This window comes from Oncorhynchus masou, chromosome 32, assembly GCF_036934945.1.
Source record: "Oncorhynchus masou masou isolate Uvic2021 chromosome 32, UVic_Omas_1.1, whole genome shotgun sequence".
Lineage (NCBI taxonomy): Eukaryota > Metazoa > Chordata > Actinopteri > Salmoniformes > Salmonidae > Oncorhynchus > Oncorhynchus masou.
Genome location: NC_088243.1, coordinates 41,179,324 through 41,196,883, shown reverse-complemented (window position 1 = coordinate 41,196,883; position 17,560 = coordinate 41,179,324).

Here is a 17,560-nt window from a genome sequence, read left to right as displayed (position 1 = left end):
CTTCACACCTATATACATGAAATATCTGGCACATTGTTCTATCTGTGCTACAAGTATAGATAGATGTGTACCGGACCAAGTATGTCTTGGAGTAGTGGGTGTGTCGAAAGGAGTGGGTATGTCAAAAGCACTCTGCTATAGGTTAGAAGCTCTTGATTGAACAATGTTGTCTATGCAATTAAAAGGGTTCCCATTTGTCAATTCCTGACCGTTCTCTACCTTACATTGCAGAGACATCTGACAAGAAGGGTAGTTGCAGCTCAATATGGCTGCTGGAGTTCAGTATATGGGTGAGTAGGTGTGTCGAAAGGAAAGGAATGGGCATGTGGAAAGGAGTGGGTGTGTCGAAAGCACTCTGCTATAGGTTAGGTTGTTTTGATTGAGCTGTTTTTTTCCTTCCGTTTGTTACCACGCAACTACCCTACCGCAAGCGTTAGGATTTCTGTTTTCAAGACAGAGGATGAGCCTGAGTCATATTTCATTGCTAGTTTTACATAAATAATTGTACATTTTCAGTTATAAAACTGACAATTGTTTATTTTTCGACTAAAATGAAGGGTGGGTGTTGCTCCATATGCTTATTGTGATTGTCACCCTGACACCAGGTAGCTACTTCCCACGCTGTTTCTGGACATTAGTACTTGTCAAGTGGGAGCAAAGGGCACTGTGTCCCGGTGTTGTTTCCATTCACACCATATCCTTTGAGTAAACTGTTTCAAATCAAATCAAATTGTATTTGTCACATGCACCAAATAGAACAGGTGTAGACCTTACAGTGAAATGTTTACTTCCAAGCCCTTAATAACTTCTTATGGCTGGGGGCATTATTGAGTAGCTTGGATGAATAAGGTGCCCAGAGGTGCCCAGAGTAAACTGCCTGCTACTCAGTCCCAGAAGCTAAGATATGCATATTATTAGTATATTTGGATAGAAAACACTCTGAAGTTTATAAAACTGTTTGAATGATGTCTTTGAGTATAACAGAACTCATATGGCAGGTAAAAACCTGAGAACAAATCCAACCGGGAAGTGGGAAATCTGAGGTTTGTAGTTTTTCAACTCATTCCCTATTGAAGATACAGTGGGATATTGGTCATATTGCACTTCCTAAGGCTTCCACTAGAGGTCAACAGTCTTTAGAACCTTGTTTGATGCTTCTACTGTGAAGTGGGGGCGAATGAGAGGGGAATGAGTCAGTGGTCTGGCAGAGTGCCACAAGCTCAGTCTCGCGCGGTCACGTGATAGTTAGCTCTGTTCCATTGCATTTCTACAGACAAAGGAATTCTCCAGTTGGAACATTATTGAAGATTTATGTTAAAAACATCCTATAGATTGATTCTATACTTCGTTTGACATGTTTCTACGGATTGTAATGGAACTTTTTGACTTTTCGTCTGCTCGTCTGCTCGCGTGTCATGATTTTGGATTGTGTACTAAACGCGCAAACAAAAAGGAGGTATTTGGACATAAATTATGAACTTTATCGAACAAAGCAAACATTTATTATGGAACTGTGATTCCTGGGAGTGCATTCTGATGAAGATCATCAAAGGTAAGTGAATATTTATAATGCTATTTCTGACTTCTGTTGACTACACAATATGGCGGATATCTGTTTGGCTTGTTTTTGTCTCTGAGCGCTGTACTCAGATTATTGCATGGTGTGCTTTTTCGGTAAAGCTTTTTTGAAATCTGACACAGCAGTTGCATTAAGGAGAAGTTTATCTAAAGTTCCATTTATAACACTTCTATTTCCATCAACATTTATGATGAGTATTTCTGTAAATTGATGTGGCTCTCTGCAAAATCACCGGATGTTTTTGGAACTACTGAACATAACGTGCCAATGTATACTGAGATTTTTTTATATAAATATGAACTTTATCAAATAAAACGTACATGTATTGTGTAACATGATGTCCTATGAGTGTCATCTGATGAAGATCATCAAAGGTTAGTGATTCATTTGATCTCTATTTCTCATTTTTGTGACTCCTCTCTGGCTGGAAAAATGGCTGTGTTTTTCTGTGACTTGGCTCTGACCTAACATAATCGTTTGTGGTGCTTTCGCCGTGAAGCCTATTTGGAATTGGACACTGTGGTGGGATTAACAAGAAGGGTATCTTTAAAATGGTATAAAATACTTGTATGTTTGAGGAATTTTAATAATGAGATTTCTGTTGCTTGATTTTGGCGCCCTGCACTTTCACTAGCTGTTGTCATATTGATTAAATAGTTAAAGAGCAGCAGTAAATAACATACAAGGGCACCGGTACACAGTCAATGTGTGTGTGTGGGGGGGGGGGGCAATGCAAATAGTCTGGGTAGCCATTTCATTAGATGTTCAGGAGTCTTATGGCTTGGGGGTAGAAGATGTTAAGAAGCCTCTTCGACCTAGACTTGGTGCTCCGGTACCGCTTGCCGTCTGGTAGCAGAAAGAACAGTCTATGACAAAGGTGGCTGGAGTTTTTGACCATTTTTAGGGCCTTCCTCTGACATCGCCTGGAATAGAGGACCTGCGAATGAAAAAGGCCTCTTTCTAGAGCTCTGACTTTCCGACCTGAAGAACACTGATGTCATGATTTCACCTCGTCTTTTCCAGAGTTCCCAGTTGTTTTGAAAGCGGCATGATACGCTTCCAGCTTCCTCCTGGGTATCACAGTCAGGTCTCAGATCGGCGCAGGCATGTCCATAGAGCATTGGTGCACTGGTAGCCGGCTTAAAGGTTTTGCATCGTCAATCCGACTTCTGAAGTGGCCGTACAGCATTTATTGTTATGCAGCCTCCTCAGACTTCAAGGCCTTCATACTTATTGCGCTTAACAGTGCAGAGCTATTGAGAAGGAAGCTGACAAATCAAATCAAATGTTATTTGTCACATGTGCCGAATACAACAGGTGTAGTACAGTGAAATGCTTACTTATCCAACAATGCAGTTTTAAGAAAATAGCTACAAAAAAAGTAAGCGATAAGAATAACAAGTAATTAAAGAGCAGCAGTAAATAACAATAGCGGGGCTATAAACAGGGGTACCAGTACAGAGTCAATGTGCGGGGTCACCGGTGTCGAGGTAATTGAGGTAATATGTACATGCAGGTAGAGTTATTAAAGTGATTATGCATAGATAATAACAGAGAGTAGCAGCAGCGTAGAAGAGGATGGGGGTGGGGGCGGGGGCAATGCAAATAGTCTGGGTAGCCATTTGATGAACTTTTCAGGAGTCTTATGGCTTGGGGGTAGAAGCTGTTAAGAAGCCTCTTGGGCCTAGACTTTGTACTCCGGTACCGCTTGCAGTGCGGTAGCAGAGAGAACAGTCTGACTAGGGTGGCTGGAGTCTTTGACAATTTTTAGGGCCTTCCTCTGACAGCGCCTGGTATAGAGGTCCTGGATGGCAGGAAGCTTGGCCCCGGTGATATACTGGGCTGTACGGACTATCCTCGCAGTGCAATGCGGTTGGAGGCCGAGTAGTTGCCATACCAGGCAGTGTTGCAATCCGTCAGGATGCTCTCAATGATGCAGTTGTAAAACCTTTTGAGGATCTGAGGACCCATGCCAAATCTTTTCAGCCTCCCGAGGGGGAATATGTTTTGTTGTGCCCTCTTCACAATTGTCATGGTGTGATAGTACCATGTTAGTTTGTTGGTGATGTGGACACAAGGAACTTGTAGATCTCAACCTGCTCCACTACAGCCCCGTTGATGAGAATGGGGTCGTGCTCAATCCTCCTTTTCCTGTAGTCCACGATCATCTCCTTTGATTGACCACATTGAGGGAAAGGTTGTTGTCCTTAAACCACACGGTCAGGTCTTTGACCTCCTCCCATTAGGCTCATCATTGTCAGTGATCAGGCCTACCACTGTTGTGTCATCAGCAAACTTAATAATGGTATTGGAGTCATGCCTGGCTGTGCAGTCATGAGTGAACAGGGAGTACAGGAGGGGACTGAGCACGGACCCCTGAGGGGCCCCCGTGTTGAGGATCAGCGTGGCTGATGTATTGTTACCAAACCTTACCACCTGGGGGGGGGCCCGTCAGGAAGTCCAGGATCCAGTTGCAGAGGGAGGTGTTTAGTCCCAGTGTTTCAGTGTTACTTCTACTTCTACTTCATCTGACCACTTTTTTATAGACCGAGTCACTGGTGCTTCCAACTTTAATTTTTGCTTGTGTGCAGGAATCAGGAGGATAGAGTTATGGTCAAATTTGCCAAATGGAGTGTGAGGGTGAGCTTTGTACAGGTCTCTGTGTTTGGAGTAAAGGTGGTCTAGAATTTTCCCTCTGGTTGCACATTTAACATGCTGATAGAAATGAGGTAAAGGTGATTTAAGTTTCCCCGCATTAAAGTCGCCGGCCACTAGGAGCACCGCCTCTGGATGAGAGTATTCCTGTTTGCTTATGGTGGAGTACAGCTCATTGAGTGCGGTTTTAGTGCCAGCCTCGGTCTGTGGTGGTATGTAGACAGCTACGACAAATACAGATGAAAACTCTCTGGGTAGATAGTGCGGTCTACAGCATATCATGAGATACTCTACCTCAGGCGAGCAAAACACTGAGACTTCCTTAGATATCGTGCACCAGCTATTGTTTACAAATATGCATAGGCCCCTGCCCGTGTCTTACCAGGGGCTGCTGTTCTGTCCTGCCGATGGGGTGTTTAACCCGCCAGCTGTATGTTCTTAATGTCGTCGTTCAGCCACAACTCGGTGAAACATAAGATATTGCAGTTTTTAATGTCATGTTGTTAGGATATACGTGCTTTCAGTTCGTCACATTTTTTGTCCAGTGATTGAATGTTAGTTAGCAAAATGGAAGGCAAGGGCAGATTAGCCACTCATCGCCTGATCCTCACAAGGCATCCTGATCTCTTTTTGCAAAACCTACGTTTCCTTTTCCAATCACGTGGATCTGGGCCTTGTTGGGTGTCCGTAGTATATTCCTCGCATCCGACTCGTTGAAGAAGAACTCCTCGTCCAATTTGAGGTGAGTAATCCCAGTTTTCGGTTATAAGAGACGGTAGCAGCAACATTATATACAAAACAAGTAACGAACAACGCGAAAAAACAAACAAAATAGCATGTTTGGTTAAGAGCCGATAAGACGGCAGCCCTACCCTCCGGCTCCATCTTTCCATGGCTGGAAGTAAGTTTGTGTTTATGCTGGACCTCCCACCCCCACCTACTGTCAACCAATCATGTCACTTCAGAGGTATACTGTCACGACTTCTGCCGAAGTTGTTGCCTCTCCTTGTTCGGGCGGTGCTCGGCGTTCGACGTCACCGGTCTTCTAGCCATCATTGATCCATTTTTCATTTTCCTTTGGTTTTGTCTTGTCTTCCCACACACCTGTTTTCAATCCCATTCATTACCTGTTGTGTATTTAACCCTCTGTTTCCCCTCATGTCTTTGTCAGAGATTGTTTATTGTCAGTGTAGTGTTTTTTGTATAGGTGCGCGATGGGTCTTCGTATCCATATTTGTTTATATTCATTTTTCTATTTAGTGTTATGGAGCATGTTACTTGGACATTATTAAAAGACTCCATTTTACACTCCGTTTGACTCTCCTGCGCCTGAATTCCCTGCCACCTATACACATATCTTTGACATATACATAGCCATCGGCATTGTTACAAAATTTGAGAAGCACATGTCAATGCGGTATGGAGAATGATTTGGCCTCTGCATGCCTCTGGGGGCTCCGTAATTGCGTCACACCCTCCATAAGAAGCCTCCAATCACATTTTTGGATCAAGCATAAATTGTCTTTTATCATCTCGTCATGCAGCCCAATCAGCCACGCAAAACGTGAGGGGCAACAAATATCCCCAATTAGCTGATTCTCTTTCCATACGCCCACTCCTTTCGACACAAGCACTCGCCCATACTCTGGTCACCATATTAGGCTGCAGCTACCCATACTTGCTGCTGACATGCTGTGTTGTTTTGTTGCTAATATATCCTTTGTCTGCTTTTGCCTATTTCAAGGTCACTAACTATCTGGATAAACTGCATCACCAGATTAGTGTAAACAGTGGGTTGCACTGTAATGATAGCTTTTTCGATGTACTATCCAATGTACCGGTAGTTATAGCAAATCAAATCAAATTTTATTGGTCACATACACATGGTTAGCAGATGTTAATGCGAGTGTTGCGAAATGCTTGTGCTTCTAGCTCCGACAGTGCAGTAATATCTAACAATTCCCCAACAACTACCTAATAAACACAAATCTAAAAGGATGGAATAAGAATATGTACATATAAATATATGGATGAGTGATGGCCGAGCAGAGTAGGCAAGATGCAATAGATGGTATAAGATACAGTATATACATATGAGATGAGTAATGTAAGATATGTAAACATTATTAAAGTGGCATTGTTTAAAGTGACTAGTGAGTCTCTATGTAGGCAGCAGCCACTCTGAGTTAGTGATTGCTGTTTAGCAGTCTGATGGCCTTGAAATAGAATCTGTTTTTCAGTCTCTCGTTCCCAGCTTTGATACACCTGTACTAACCTCGCCTTCTGGATGGTAGCGGGGTGAACTGGCAGTGGCTCAGGTGGTTGTTGTCCTTGATGATTTGGCCCTCCTTTGACATCGGGTGCTGTTGGTGTCCCCACCCTCTGGAGAGCCCCACCCCTCTGGAGAGCCTTCCGGTCGAGGGCAGTGCAGTTGTCGTACCAGGCAGTGATACAGCCCGACAGGATGCTTTCAATTGTGCATCTGTAAAAGTTTGTCACGGTTTTAGGTGACAAGCCAAATTTCTTCAGCCTCCCGAGGTATACTTCTTCTGGTACCATTTCAGTTTGTCTGTGATGTGTACGCCGAGGAACTTGAAGCTTTCCATCTTCTCCACTACTGTCCCTTCAATGTGGATAGGGGGGTGCTCCCTCTGCTGTTTCCTGAAGTCCAAGATCATCTCCTTTGTTTTGTTGACGTTGAGTGAAAGGTTGTTTTCCTGACACCACAGTCCGAGTGCCCTCACCTACTCCCTGTAGGCTGTCTTGTCGTTGATGGTAATCAAGCCCACTACTGTTGTGTCGTCTACAAACTTGATGACTGAGTTGGAGGCGTGCATGGCCATGCAGTCATGGGTAAACAGGGAATACAGGAGGGGGCTGAGTATGCACCCTTGTAGGGCCCCAGTGTTGAGGGTCAGTGAAATGGAGATGCTGTTTTCTTCGTTCACCACCTGGGGTCAGCCCGTCAGAAAGTCCAGGACCCAATTTCACAGGGTGGGGTTGAGACCCAGGGCCTCCAGCTTAATGATGAGCTTGGATGGTACTATGGTATTGAATGCTGAGCTGTAGTCAATGAACAGCATTCTTACATAGGTATTCCTCTTGTCCAGATGGGATAGAGCAGAGTTTAGTGGGATGGCGATTGCATCGTCTGTGGATCTGTTGGGGTGGTATGCAAACTGAAGTGGGTCTAGGGTAGCAGGTAAGGTGGAGGTGATATAATCCTTGACTAGTCTCTCAAAGCACTTCATGATGACAGAAGTGAGTGCTACGAGGCGATAGTCATTTAGTTCAGTTACCTTTGCCTTCTTGGGTACAGGAACAATGGTGGCCATCTTGAAGCATGTGGGTACGACAGACTGGGAAAGGGAGCTATTGAATATGTCCATAAACACACCAGCCATCTGGTCTGCGCATGCTCTGAGGACACAGCTAGGGATGCCGTCTGGGCCAGCAGCCTTGCGAGGGTTAACGTGTTTAAATGTCACTCTCTTCAGCCACGGAGAAGGAGAATGGGAAGGGGGGCCCGCTCCTTATTAGCGGGCCGCGCCAATTGCACTGTATTATCCTCAAAGCGGGCAAAGAAGATGTTTAGTCGGTGTCCGTGACCTTGCTAGTTTTCTTTTTGTAGTTCGTAATTGCCTGTAGACCCTGCCACATACGTCTCCTGTCTGAACCGTTGAATTGCGACTCCCCTTTGTCCCCATACCGACATTTCACTTTTTTGATTGCCTTGCGGAGGAAATAACTACACTGTTTATATTCAGCCATATTCCCAGTCTTCTTTCCATGGTTAATGCCGCCATCCATCAATGGTTTTTGGTTAGGGTAGGTTTTAATAGTCACAGTGGGTACAACATCTCCAATGCACTTCCTTATAAACTCACTCACTGAGTCAGTGTATAGATCAATGTTATTCACTGAGGCTGCCCGGAATATTTCCCAGTCCGCGTGATCAAAATAATCTTGAAGCGTGGATTCCGATTGGTCAGAGCAGCGTTGAATGATTCTAGTCACGGGTAAATCCTGTTTGAGTTTCTGCCTAAAAGACGGTAGGAGCAAGATGAAGTCGTGGTTGGATTTGCCGAAAGGAGGGCGAGGGAGGGCATTGTATGCATCGCGGAAGTTAAAGTAGCAGTGGTCGAGTGTATTGCCCGGGCGAGTGCTGCAATCAATATGCTGATAGAATTTAGGTAGCCTTGTTCTCAAATTTGCTTTGTTAAAATCCCCAGCTACAATAAATGCAGCCTCAGGATATATGGTTTCCAGTTTACATAGAGTCCAGTGAAGTTCTGTGATGGCCGTCGTGGTATCTGCTTTAGGGGGTATATACACAATAACTGACAAGAATTCTCTTGGGAGATAATATGGTCGGTATTTGATTGTAAGGAAGTCTAGGTCAGGTCAACAGAAGGATTTGAGTTCCTGTATGTTGTTATGGTTACACCATGAGTTGTTAATCATGAAGCATACACCCCGCCCTTCTTATTCCCCGAGAGATGTTTGTTTCTGTTAGCACGACGCATGAAGAAACCCGGTGACTGTACCAACAACCTATCCCAAGAGAGCCATGTTTCTGTGAAACAGAGAATGTTACAATCTCTGATGTCTCTCTCTTGCCCTAATTTCGTCCACCTTGTTGTCTAGAGACTGGAGAAGTATACTCGGAAGCGGTGGGAGGTGTGCACACCTTCAAAGCCGGACCATGAAGCCGCTCCGTCTACCTCTTCTGCTGCGACGTTGTTTTGGGTCAGCCTGGGATTAGATCCAATGTCCTGGGTGGTGGTCCGAACAAAGGATCCGCTTCGGAAAAGTTGTATTCCTGGTTGTAATGTTGGTAAATTGACGCCGCTCTTATATCCAATAGTTCTTCCCGGCTGTATCTAATAACACTTAAGATTCTGGGCTAACAACTTAAGATTTCTGGGCTAACAATGTAAGAAATAATACATAAAACACAAAATACTGTTGTCATCTATGCATAGTCACTTTAATTAACTATACCAACATGTACATACTACCTCAACTAACCGGTGACCCGCACTTTGACTCTGTACTGGCACACCCCTGTATATAATGTTATTTTTTACTGCTGCTCTTTAATTACTTGTTACTTTTATCTCTTATTCATATCCGTATTTTTTTAAACTGCACTGTCGGTTAGGGGCTCGTAAGTAAGCACTTCACTGTAAGGTCTACATCAAATAAAATTTGATTTGATTTCCTAAGGTCTCAAAGCGAGGCGACCATCTTGACTGACATTGTGTGGTTGGTTGACAGTAATGCACCCTAGCTGCTGTATTATTTTTGGGCACCATTTTCCCTCAGACTGTTTCATGCCAATGGAATTAATGGCAGGAAGGAAATGCTTCTCCGCTCCTTTCCCTTTCATTTTATATAATTACATCCAAATGATCACAGAATATGTATGAACTAATGTACAATGTAATGACATGTAGTATGTCATAATGTGAAGTGTATTTTGGTTGTTTTTACCAAGTTTCCATGCTAACATGTCAGCTATGCTAGCTATTTTCCTGTTCGCCATGTACTAGCTTAATTTTAAAATATGCGCCCGTCCAAATCTTGGTAGAAGGTTCAAATTTTTGTTGAGTTTTTAAAAATCCTTTTATGTTGTAGGAGTGTGAGAGAAGCCATAAGTCAACGACCACTGTGGTGTATGTTATTGTCTGTCTCAGGTATGTGAATGAATTTGCTGTCTGGGTGTTTGATCAATGTATTTGTTATTCTACATTTTTATATGGAGCTCGTATGCATTAAGAAAAAAAATAGAAAGACTATAGATCAAACAAGAATAATATGACTGTTTCATGCTGATGGTATTAATGGAGTGTGACAGAAGCCATAAGTCAACTAACACTGCATTGTTTGCTATTGTTTGTCCCAGAAATAGCAAATAAAGATTGCATGAGCACCATTGTGTCCGTGCCTGCTGATTGGTTGCCTCAGAAAGGAGTTATTATAAGAGACACACAACGAGTATGATTTATAATTAAACAGAATAACATAATTATATATAGGTAATACTGAACACAGAAATTCTAAGATGATAAAGGTAGCGAACATATGAGTCTGAAAGTGCTTCCTCTGCTGTAAAGTGATGAAGTCCATTGGTATCATCAGAAAGATTAGTGGTTTGGTTCACCAGGCTTGCTTTGTAATTATATACAGCAATTTCATTTACCCATCTCATTTACTGCAATATTATGTGGGCCAGTACATATGCTTCCTACCTACACAAATTAGCAAGAAAGCCGCCTCTTAACTACTTGGCTCAATCTGCTCTTTTGTTTAAGAAAGTCAATATCATGTCAATCTACAACATGAATATACTCCAATTATGCACCATCATCTACAAGTACACACACTGTACCTCCCAGACATCCTGCACAAACCCTTCAATGCATTATTCCAGGTTAATTCCCAAATCCATGCATACAACACAAAACACTGTGATACACTTTACCCTCCACACTGCTGCACCTCACTATCATGTTCAATTGTAATTAGTATGCTTTGTTTAATTGCTTGAACAAACTGTTTTGTATATATATATATTGTTTATTGGGGGGTTGACGAAAATAATTGACATGGTGGGTAGTGGGGAAAGAGAGAGCAGGGTGATGGTCCGTGCTATCCGGGATCCTTGTGAGGTCCTTACCCTAAACCCTAGCCCTTACCTAACCTTAACCATTTGAAATTTCAACTTCAATGGGGCAGGGACGTCCCAAGGTACTGAATAGCATGGACAGTCCCCCTGCTCTCTCCTTCCCCAGGACCCACCATGCCCCTTCTTCTCTTCAAGGATGATCAATGGAAACAGGATGCACCTGAGCTCAGACTAGAGTCTCATAGCGAAGGGTCTGAATACTTATGTAAATGTATTCTTTCAGTTTTTATTTTCGATAAATTTCCAAAATTGAAAAAAAAAAAAAAAATTGCTTTGTCATTATGGGGTATTGTGTTGAAATGAATGAGGGTAAAAAAAAAAAAAATTAAATAAAATTTTTGAATAAGGTTGTAAAGTAACAAAATGTGGAAAAAGTCAAAAGGTCTGAATATTTTCCGAATGCACTGTATAACCAGAGACTTTGATACAGATGTAACCCCCTCAACCTTCCTACCCCATCCACCCTCAGTTCACCCACATGGAGTCTTATAGTGCAACATATACAGTATATCAATTTATTTATTTGCACACACTTTATTTATTGATTGATAGTGTAACATACAGAACCCCACCTCTCCCTTTCAATAGTACCCACCCTGCCTCTCCCCCTAAGTACCCACCGTGCCCCATGACCTATATGTAACAGATACACTATATATACAAAAGTATGTGGACACTCCTTCAAATTAGTGGATTTGGCTATTTCAGCCACACCCGTTGCTGACAGGTATATAACATTGAGTACACAACCATGCAATCTCATTAGACAAACATTGGCAGTAGAATGACCTTACTGAAGAGCTCAGTGACTTTCAACGTGACACCATCATAGGATGCCACCTTTCCAACAAGACAGTTTGCCCTGCAAGAGCTTCCCCGGTCAACTGTAAGTGATGTTATTGGGAAGTGGCAATGTCTAGGAGCAACAACAGCTCAGCTGTGAAGTGGTAGGCCACACAAGCTCACAGAACTTAATGTTAACTTTCACTGCTATGCGGATGACACACAGCTGTACATTTCAATGAAACATGGTGAAGCCCCAAAATTGCCCTCGCTTGTGTTTCAGACATAAGCATGTGTTTCAGACATAAGGAAGTGGATGGCTGCAACTTTCTACTTTTAAACTCGGACAAAACAGAGATGCTTGTTCTAGGTCCCAAGAAACAAAGAGATCTTCTGTTGAATCTGACAATTAATCTTAATGGTTGTACAGTCGTCTCAAATAAAACTGTGAAGGACCTCGGCGTTACTCTGGACCCTGACCTCTCTTTTGAAGGACATATCAAGACTGTTTCAAGGACAGCTTTTTTCCATCTACGTAACATTGCAAAATCAGAAACTTTTTGTCCAAAAATGATGCAGGAAATTAATCCAGGCTTTTGTAACTTCTAGGTTAGACTACTGCAATGCTCTACTTTCCGGCTACCCGGATAAAGCACTAAATAAACTTCAGTTAGTGCTAAATACGGCTGCTAGAATCCTGACTAGAACCCAAAAAATGTATCATATTACTCCAGTGCTAGCCTCCCTACACTGGCTTCCTGTCAAGGCAAGGGCTGATTTCAAGGTTTTACTGCTAACCTACAAAGCATTACATGGGCTTGCTCCTACCAATCTCTCTGATTTGGTCCTGCTGTACATACCTACACGTACGCTACGGTCACAAGACGCAGGCCTCCTAATTGTCCCTAGAATTTCAGCAAACAGCTGGAGGCAGGGCTTTCTCCTATAGAGCTCAATTTTTATGGAATGGTCTGCCTACCCATGTGAGAGATGCAAACTCGGTCTCAACCTTTAAGTCTTTACTGAAGACTCATCTCTTCAGTGGGTCATATGATTGAGTGTAGTCTGGCCCAGGAATGTGAAGGTGAACGGAAAGGCTCTGGAGCAACGAATCACCCTTGCTGTCGCTGCCTGGCCGGTTCCCCTCTTTCCACTGGGATTCTCTGCCTCTAACCCTATTACAGGGGCTGAGTCACTGGCTTACTAGGGCTCTTTCATACCATCCCTAGGAGGGGTGCGTCACTTGAGTGGGTTGAGTCACTGATGTGATCTTCCTGTCTGGGTTTCCCCCCCTTGGGTTGTGCCGTGGCGGAGATCTTTGTGGGCTATACTCAGCCTTGTCTCAGGATGGTAAGTTGGTGGTTGAAGATATCCCTCCAGTGGTGTGGGGGCTGTGCTTTGGCAAAGTGGGTGGGGTTATATCCTTCCTGTTTGGCCCTGTCCGGGGGTGTCATCGGATGGGGCCACAGTGTCTCCTGACCCCTCCTGTCTCAACCTCCAGTATTTATGCTGCAGTAGTTTATGTGTCGGGGGGCTAGGGTCAGTTTGTTATATCTGGAGTACTTCTCCTGTCCTATCTGGTGTCCTGTGTGAATTTAAGTATGCTCTTTCTAATTCTCTCTTTCTCTCTTTCGTTCTCTCTCTCGGAGGACCTGAGCCCTAGGACCATGCCTCAGGACTACCTGACATGATGACTCCTTGCTGTCCCTAGTCCACCTTGCCGTGCTGCTGCTCCAGTTTCAACTGCTGTGCCTGTGATTATTATTATTTGATTATGCTGGTAATTTATGAACATTTGAACATCTTGGCCATGTTCTGTTATAATCTCCACCCGATACAGCCAGAAGAGGACTGGCCACCCCACATAGCCTGGTTCCTCTCTAGGTTTCTTCCTAGGTTTTGGCCTTTCTAGGGAGTTTTTCCTAGCCACTGTGCTTCTACACCTGCATTGCTTGCTGTTTGGGGTTTTAGGCTGGGTTTCTGTACAGCACTTTGAGATATCAGCTGATGTACGAAGGGCTATATAAATACATTTGATTTGAATTTGATTAAAGCACGTACCACGTAGAAATTGTCTGTCCCCGGTTGCAACACTCACTACTGAGTTCCAAACTACCTCTGGAAGCAATGTCAGCAGAACAACTGTTCGTCAGGAGCTTCATGAAATGGGTTTCCATGGCCGGGCAGCCACATACAAGCCTAAGATCACCATGTGCAATGCCAAGCATTAGCTGGAGTGGTGTAAAGCTCGCCTCCATTGGACTCTGGAGCAGTGGAAATTAGTTCTCTGGAGTGATGAATCACCCTTCACCATCTGGCAGTCTAATGGACGAATCTAGGTTTGGTGGATGCCAGGAGAATGCTACCTGGCCCGAATGCCAAGTTTGGTGGAAGAGGAATGTTCTGGGGCTGTTTTTCATGGTTCGGGCTAGGCCCCTTAGTTCCAGTGAAGGGAAATCTTAACGCTACAGCATACAATGACATTCTAGACAATTCTGTGCTCCAACTTTATGGCAACAGTTTGGGGAAGCCTCTTTCCTGTTTCAGCATGACAATGCCCCCATGCACAAAGCAAGATGCATAGATAAATGGTTTGTCAAGACAAGTGTGGAAGAACTTGACTCGCATGCATAGAGTCCTGACCTCAACTCCATCGAACACCTTTGGGATGAATTGGAACTCCAACTGCGAGTCAGGCCTAATCGCCCAACATCAGTGCCCAACCTCACTAAAGGGGTAACCAATTCCATATTAATGGACATGGTTGTGGAATGAGATGTATGACAAGCAAGTGTCCACATACTTTTGGTAATGTAGTGTATTTCCCCCCCTCTCCTCTTCCAACCCTCTGTCACAGATATGACAGACCCCCATCCCCCTGCTCTCACCTTTTTCTCCATGATCGCCATGCCCGTATCAAGAAACAGAGGAAGAATCAGGGAGAACATAACATTATTAAAATAAATATGCTTATAATTAGAATACTGCTAAAGTCAACATGATATATGAAACGGGTGAAACGCTAAGAGTTGATGGTAAATTAAATTAAATCAATCAATTGTGCTGTAACATTTTCATGCCACTGTTGCTCTGCTGCCAGAGACACAAGTAAAAGTTTCATAAAAAACAGACCTTGTTTCTGTTCTCAATTTTCTTACTATGTCTAAAACAGTGAATAATACTTACTTAACAATATAGCAAGAGAGATATTGATTGGTACCTATATACAAAAATGTATTGTCAGCCACCAATTGTGCAAGTTCTCCCACTTAAAAAGATGAGAGAGGCCTGTAATTTTCATCATAGGTACACTTCAACTATGACAGATAAAATTAGAGAAAAAAATCCAGAAAATCACATTGTAGGATTTTTAATGAATTTATTTGCAAATTATGGTGGAAAGTAAGTATTATTTTCTGGTTGCTTTTGGGAGAGATAAAATGATTAAGAAAAGAATGTTAAATGGCCTACATACAGTACATTTACAGTATATAGTGCATGTACAGGGTTGTGTAGGTTGCTTTCTAAATGCAATCCGTTACAGTTACATGTTACCTGTCCAAAATTGTAATCAGTAATGTAACTTTTGGATTACCCAAACCCAGTAATGTAATCTGATTACATTCAGTTACTTTTAGATTACTTTCCCCTTAAGAGGCATTCGAAGAAGACAAAAATGTACCTTATCAATTGAACGACATCTATTGCAGGTTAAAACAATGTTAAAGTTTACATAGCTGGTCATACATGGATGTTAAATGTTACTTTATGGGTTGGTTATATAGGCTTCATCTAACCCATCGCTTTCTACTACATATAAAAATATGATTAAATTATATATTTACATTAATATATTATTTATAAGTCTAAAAATGGATGAAGCGACTACATATTGCCCTTTAAATGTATCAAAAGTGTGTGAGTTTGAGCATGTGTCTATTAGACCTGTGGATGTATTGTTTTTATCAGCATGGATTAGGTTGAGTAATAAAAGCCCTACTTGTATTGCATAGGCTGGGATCCACACTATGCATCTGTTGCAAGAGCACATTTTTCATTGGCTGTTCACTGGTTTCAAAAACAATGATTGATAGGCAACTTAAACTTCTTGAATTCAACCATTATTGGGTTCAAATATACATTTAGATTTGTGAACATCTATCCACAACAACCACAATCCGTAAGGCGCAAATAGCTAAATGAGAGAGCAGCAGTGTGATTCACTTCACATCAATGCGCTATGTAGATATAAATAATAAGTGATATCCGTATCACCGTAGACTACACCAATGCTGTGATCCATACCTCCAAGCGTTTATTCAAATTGGATAATCTTTGGATGCCGAGAGCAAACGCACCATTGGAAGACATAGCTTGGACTGTAGCCTACAAAAGCCTATTCCTGCTCTTTTCCCACAATCCATCAAACACATTTGGTGTGTCATCAACAGATTGTACCCTTCCAGCTCCAGCTTCTCCAGAAGGACCGCACACCATGTCCTCAGACCAGGCATTAACTTAAGGGGGCTGAATAATTTTGCACACCCAATTTTTCAGTTTTTGATTTGTTAAAAAGTTTGAAATATCCAATAAATGTCGTTCCACTTCATGATTGTGTCCCACTTGTTGTTGATTCTTCACAAAAAATACAGTTTTATATCTTTATGTTTGAAGCATGAAATATGGCAAAAGGTCGCAAAGTTCAAGGGGCCGAATACTTTCGCAAGGCACTGTATAACTTCTATAAAGAACATAATGCCAAACACAAACGTGAATAGAACATGTGATTCTGCAGAGAGCAGAGATTATCCATAACAAACACGGAGAAATGCAATAAACAAGGTCAACGTAGCATAACCAGAAACAAGCACAAACAGGACATGCATAGTCAGCTGAACAGGACCATTGGGTAGCATTATTTCTGAACCTCTATGGGATCGGTGTCCCCCTCATGGGACAGTTGAGCTAACGTGCACTAATGTGATTAGCATGACATTTTAAGTAACAAGAACATTTCCCAGGACATAGACATATCTGATATTGGCAGAAAGCTTAAATTCGTGTTAATCTAATTGCACTGTCCAATTTACAGAAGCTATTACAGTGAAAGAATACCATGCTATTGTTTGAGAAAACTGCACAGTTATGTACTTGAACATGTATCAATAAACCATAGGCACATTTGGGCAGACTTGATACAACATTCTGAACAGTAATGCAATGGTTCATTGGATCAGTCTAAAAGTCTGCACATACACTGCTGCCATCTAGTGGACAAAATCTAAATTGCACCTGAACTGCAGTAATACATTGTGGCCTTTCTCTTGCATTTCAATGATGATGGGAAAAAACACATGTTCTTTTCTTTGTATTATCTTTTACCAGATCTAATGTGGTATATTCTCCTACATTAATTTCGCCTTTCCACAACCTTCAAAGTGTTTCCTTTCAAATACTAGAATATGCATATCCTTGCTTCAGGTCCTGAGCTACAGGCAGTTAGATTTGGGAATGTCATTTTAGGCGAAAATGGAAAAAAAGGGTCCAATCCTTAAGAGGTTTTTAACTTTATAAGCAGGTCATGGGAACGTGACCGCCAAAGAACATGTAATCCTCAGGTTGATCTTAAAACACTCAGAGAGCCTTCATGTCCAAACCCTTGTGCTCTCTCTGTATACTTGGAGTCCAGAAAAATATTTATTTCTGTTGTGGCCTCATAATCTTTGGGGAACATGCAGTCTGGATGATAAGCAAACAGCAATGCCACAGAAAGAGACTGCAGAGTTACAGCTGTAATAGCTGTAATAGAACAACAACAAAAATGACATTATTCATAACTTCAGTGAACACAC